We start from the raw sequence: 6,000 nt of genomic DNA on the forward strand, positions 1-6,000 counted from the left end.
GTCAGTTATAATGACTGCGGGTGCACCATGACTAAGTACGTTGCTCTGCATAAAAAAGGTCGCAATTTCAGCAGCGGTTCCGCGGGGAAGAGCTTTCGTTTCCCAGTATCGGCTGAGATAGTCGTTGGCGACCACAATGTACCGATTACTAAGCGAGGACTCCGGAAACGGGCCGAGTAAATCCATGCCGACTTGTTGCAACGGGACTTGTGGCGGCAATATGTTGGCTCAGGTGACCAGAAGAAGGGTCGTCGTGGGACACCTGCAAGACTTTGTCGCGAATAGCCTTAGGTATGACGAGAAGGTAATTAGCTTTCGTCGACCCATAGTTCTTCTTGTACAGGATCCCGTCTCGTAAACAGAACGGTGACAATCCGCGCGAGAAGATTCGCGGCTAGTCGGAGTATTTCCTTTTAGAACCCAATGAGATGCCGTAGTTCAAGGTCGTCTCTTTGTTGTTGAGCCAAAGTGTCCGCGGAGATAGCGCCAAGGAAAAGAGAATCGTCGTCGAACTCAGTGTTGTTATGCTGAAGAGGCGCGCGGGAAAAAGTCTGCATCACTGTGCTTCTTGCCCTATTTATAGACGATGGTAACATCAAATTCTTGAAGTCGAAGGCTCCAGCGTGCTAGTCGCCCTGAAGGATATTTGAGGCTTGCCAACCAACAGAGTGAGTGGGGATCGCTCACTACTCGGAAAGGCCGGCCGTACAAGTAGGGGCGAAATTTTGTCACCGCCCACACAATAGCAAGACATTCCTTTTCGGTAATGGAGTAGTTCATCTTGGACCGGGATAAGGTGCGGCTTGCGTATTCGATTACGCGTTCCACACCATCCTGCCATTGTACGAGGACTGCTCCAAGGCCGGCGTTACTTGCGTCTGCGTGCAATTCTGCGTCGGCTTGCTCGTCGAAGTAACCAGGTATAGGTGCCCTTTGTAGATGAGTTCGTAGTTTCTATAATGACCGTTGTTGCTCTTGACCCCAGCAGAACGGTTTGTTATCTTTTGTGAGGCGAGTTAGGGGCTCAGCTATCCGCGAGTTCTTCACAAAACGCCGATAGTAGGCACAAGGGTCCAGAAAATGACGCACGCTTCGTTTGTCGGTTGGAAGGGGGAAAGCAGATACAGCGGCTGTCTTGTCTGGGTCTGGGCTAACTCCCTTGGCACTCACAATGTGGCCCAGAAACTTCAGCTCTTGGAAAGCGAAATGACACTTTTCTGGCTTAAGGGACAGACCGGCTGAACGAATAGCTTTTCGAAAACGAATGTCTCTCAAAAGTGTCGGAAAAAATAACAACGTCATCCAAGTACATTAGGCAAGACTGCCATTTCAGGTCAGAAAGCACAATGTCCATCATCCGCTGGAAGGTCGCACGAGCCGAGCATAGGCCGAAAGGGAGCACCCGGAATTCGTACAAACCGTCCGGGGTAATAAAGGCGGTCTTCTCCCGGTCGCGTTCGTCCACCTCTATCCGCCAATACCCACTGTGTAAATGGAGCGATGAGAAGTATTTGGCGTGGCCCAGACGGTCTAGGGAGTCATCAATGCGCAGTAGCGGATAAAAGTCTTTTTCGGTAACCTTGTTTAAACAGCGGTAATCAACGCAGAACCGTAGGTTCCCATCTTCCTTCGCCACGAGGACAACATTCGACGCCCACGGGCTCGTCGACGGCTGGATCGCGTTGTCCTGGAGCATTTCCTGGATTTGCCGGCAAACTTGCATCCCGCTCCTTTGGAGAGACACGATAAGGCGACTGACGTAAGGGTCTCTGGTTGTCGTCGACTATAATTCGATGCTTTGTAAGCGGTGTCTGTCTAACCTGGAAGTCGTTGCAAAACAATCCCGGAAAGAGTCGATAATGATCTTTAGGCAGCGCTTTTGATTAGACGGGAGGTCCGGGTTGACGTCTGTTTTAACTGGAGTAGTCGACGTTTCTAATGAGTTTGTGATTTCTGACAATGCGTACTGACCTGCGCGTCCGGGAGTTCTCCAAATACGCAATCGTTGTTCTGCTCGCCAAACATTGCGGTTCACAACCGAAGTCGTCACTAAAAGCTCGGTTCGTCTTTCCTTCAGTTCAATAAGTCCTCGAGATCCGCAGACTTGCCGACCCAGAAGCAGCGACATGTTAGCTTCGGCGATGCCGTGAGTTCCGGGGCTGCTATCGCAATCTACAGTCACAAACATGCTGGATCTTGACGGTATCACAACGTGATCGTCACAGACTCGCAGCTTCGGTATGTGTTGCTGGGGCTCGGCGTCAAGAGTGCGGTAGGCGGCAAACGACACGATTAGGTCCTTAAAGTCGATCACAGCGCCATACCCACGGAGGAAATCTAAAACGAGTATCAGGTCTTTGGAGCACTAGGAGAGCACATCGAAGCAGCCGGAGAAAGTTATGCCTCGGATCTGTATTCGCGAGACACCAATCGGTGTCACCACAAGGCCGCCAGCTGTCCGGATCTGCGGCCCAGTCCAAGGCGTCAAAACCTTTCTGAGGGTCGTGGCTAGCCGGCTGCTCATTACCGAAAAATCAGCGCCAGTATCTACGAGTGCATTCACGTTACGGTTGTCGGCGGTTACTGTAATTTCGGCGGAAACCAACTTTTCGCAGCTCGTCGGGTCGAGTCGCCGTCGGTCGGCATGTCGCGGTAAATCGTCGGGTGGAGGCCCTTGACTCTGTACAGCGGCGGCGGCCCTACCCCCGGAGGACGCCGTCTTTAGTTTTCCCGCCGTGTCGACATGCCTCTGAACTGCCCAGAGGTCAACGGGCGGTTGGGTGAAGAGAACCTTCTTGGAGACGGGGATCGGGACTCTCATCGTTGTTCAGTCGGGGTCTGCACGTCAGCGGCCAAGTAGTGCTCGATCTGCTGTGGTCGCTCACCGTAGCGCGGTCGAGGGGCGTCGGCAGAAAAACCTCTAAGACCCATCTGGCGATAGGGGTAGTCACGCCGAACGTGGCCGGGTTCCCAGCAGTGGTAGCACAATGGCCGGTTGTTTCGCGTTCGCCACACGTGTGCTTTACGCATGGCGGGCCTGAATTCCTGCTGTTGGACGGGCACAGCTGGGACTTCGTACTACACAGGAGGAAAAGTAGCAACAGGAGGAATGACTTGTGACACAGGCGCAGGTTTTCGTAATACCTCGCTGTAAATCATTATATAGGGCTCTGGTTGCCGGGCTACTGGAGGTGGCTGCACCACTCGGCGGATCTCATCCCGGATCACGTCCGCTACTGCAGCGACGCCTGCCTGGGGACCTTCAAAGCCTAGTTTCTGGAGCTCTTCACGCACAATGTTCCGCACGAACTCTCGACGTTCCTCAACGGACAGCGACGTAGGCGGGTAGTGATGGGCGGTTGCTACAGAAGCAAGCCAGCCATACTGCGTGCTCCGGTCTTGCAAGGAGCGCTCCATACTCGTTGCCTCTTTCGTAAATTCCGCCACAGTTGTCGGAGGGTTGCGGACAAGTCCGGCAACAACTGCTTCTTTACACCCCGCATTAGGTGGCGCACCTTCTTGGCCTCGGGCATAGCTGGATCGGCCCGATTGAAGAGTAGCGTCATGTCAATAAACATGGCAACACTTTCATTTGGCTGCTGCGATCTTGAGTGAAGGGCGAGTTCGGCTCTCTCTTTCCTCTCGTCGGTACGAAATGTCGCCAACAACTCTCGGTGAAAAGCTTCCCATGTGGTAAAAGAAGCTTCGTGATTCTCGTACCACGTTTTGGCCGAATTCAGCAATGCGAAGTAGACGTTTTGCAGCTTGCGCTCACCGGCCCACTGGTTGAATCCCGCCTCACGGTCGAAACTGGCCAACCAGTCTTCAACGTTCTCGAACCTATCAACATGAAACGAAGGTGGTGGCCGAGGTATGTGTAGGACAAACGGCGGCACCGCTGCAGCCTGCTGAGCAGGATGGATACCCGAGTTAGACGTCATGGCTCTTGGAAGTGTTCTCACGCCACTGAACTCAGGCTGTAGGCCACGCAGACGACGACTCGCCTTGTGGACAGGTGTTGTATGCACACGCTCTGAACTGGCTTCAAATGTGCCTTCGAAGTCAGCATACATGGGACGATACCCGAAGGCTCCATCAAATGTCACCGTCAAACAGCCAGAAGGTTAGAAGGTGGGTTTATTCAAGGTGACGCGGCACTGGGACGTGTAATAGAAGAGACATCTGGGCGATTTGGTATTTCCATGGTTGGTTGGGAGAGAGAGAAAGAGAGAGAAGGCAGAGAGGTTAACCAGGAAAGCTTCCGGTTTGCTAATTTCCATCATGATTTTCCATCATGTTTTTCCATCATGTCACTGGGACGTGGCAAGGCTGGAGGAAGCTCGAGCGAGGGAAGACGAAGAAGGCCGGGGGTCACTAGCGTGGCTAAGACCAGCTAAAACGTCGGTAATCCAGTCTGGCCGCATGATGGCGCCACAACAGTGATTATTAATGCGGCAATATCGACAGCAACGTTGAAGAAACTGAGGAAATCAGCTCGAGAACAGCTTGCGAAACATCGGTGATGATGAAAATCCAGCGGAACGTCCGGCGCAATCCGAGGTTGTGTAAGAGACCATTAGCCATACGTGCGGATGGGGGAGTTGTGTATGGCTTGAAGCGGGGAGGCCGATTCGTTGCGACGGCGGTCTGCCCAGGCTGCCTGCATTACACTGACCTGCGCTCCCGTGTCAACGAGGAAGCGAGCGCCAGTGATCTTGTCTAAAACATAAAATAGGCAGCATGTCCGTCCACCAGTACCACTTCCCACAGTCAGTAGCCGGTCGCTGCGTTTCCCGACCAGGAGCACGGGTACGTGCACTTGCGGGCAGAGCTGCCGAAAATACGGTGGTACCAGCACACAGCCAAGGCGGAGTCTTGCCACGCTTCGGATGGTTGGAGTTCCGGCGATGGCGGCGGTGCCTGGGTGTTGCGGCGGCACTGGAACCTTGCCGGAGAACGGCGTGTCAGGGGCGCGAGATCATCAAGTCGCCTGGCTGAAGCATCCAGTCGCTCTTCTATGCTCACAAGCTGGAGGCTGTGGTAATAATGGAAGGTGAAGCGGTCACGGCGCTGACGCTGATGTGCCTTGAGTAATGTGCAACACGGTCCGCGAGTTCGGCAAGCTTGTGCAGAGTTATATCACCTGCAGCCGCGAGGGCGAAGACCATGTTCTGGGGAAGTCGCTGGAAAAACAACTCACGTAGTAAACTGTCCAGCCCCGAGGGGGAGTCTACAAGCAGCTGTCGCATGCGACGGAGGAGCTACGAAGGACGGCTATCACTGAGTTCTGCAGCGTTGAGGAGCTGCTGGATTCGGCTGCACTCGGACGTTGATTTGCGGTCAACGAAAGCCGCTTTCAACGTGTCAAAAGGTCGGACTGTGTCCAGCGAGGCGTAATGTCTGCTAATTCTTCGGCGACGCCAGGAGGCAGCACACGAGATGGAGGCACTTGGTCTCCTGGCTGGCGATACGCCGCAAGTGGAAATGCGCCTCAACCTGGAGTAGCCAGGTACGTGGGCTGTTGGGCAAAAATGTATAAGGGGTTTTCTCGCACAAATGCGTCACGGGGGCTAGACGCCGCAGTCGCCTTCTAGCCCCGACGTGCAGCCCTAACAGACAGAGCTGTGACCCCCAACCCGCGGTGCGAGATGTCGCTACTGCGGCGGGTTCGAGCCAGAGGGGACAAGCACCGAGTTACGTACTCGAACAATCTTTATCATGCTCGAGTACACAATAAAAGACACTCAAGAGCAACCGCTGTAGCAAGTGAGCGCCGAGTACGGGGGTGAAATAAAACTACCTAAGGGGGAAGCACGCGCAAGGAAGTGAGAGGAAGAGTCTGCTCACCTGGCGCGGCTTCGCGCTCACATTCCGATGCAGTAAGTGCGTACGGAGAGTGGGCGATTCTCGGTGGAAATCATGAACCGCGCGCGTGCGCGCTCAACCACCGAAAAGCCCCGAGCAAGTTGCCACAGACGCGCTCCTCGATTTGGAACGGGA

At 54.2% G+C, this 6,000-nt stretch overlaps 1 pseudogene; it reads right to left on the minus strand.

Moving 5' to 3' along the window:
• Positions 1–4,393: 4,393 nt before the first annotated feature.
• On the minus strand, positions 4,394–5,249 carry LOC146207146 (uncharacterized; annotated as a pseudogene).
• Positions 5,250–6,000: the final 751 nt, after the last annotated feature.

Source organism: Amblyomma maculatum, chromosome 1 (genome assembly GCF_055883805.1).
Source record: "Amblyomma maculatum isolate TAMU_Amacu chromosome 1, ASM5588380v1, whole genome shotgun sequence".
Taxonomy (NCBI): Eukaryota; Metazoa; Arthropoda; class Arachnida; order Ixodida; family Ixodidae; genus Amblyomma; species Amblyomma maculatum.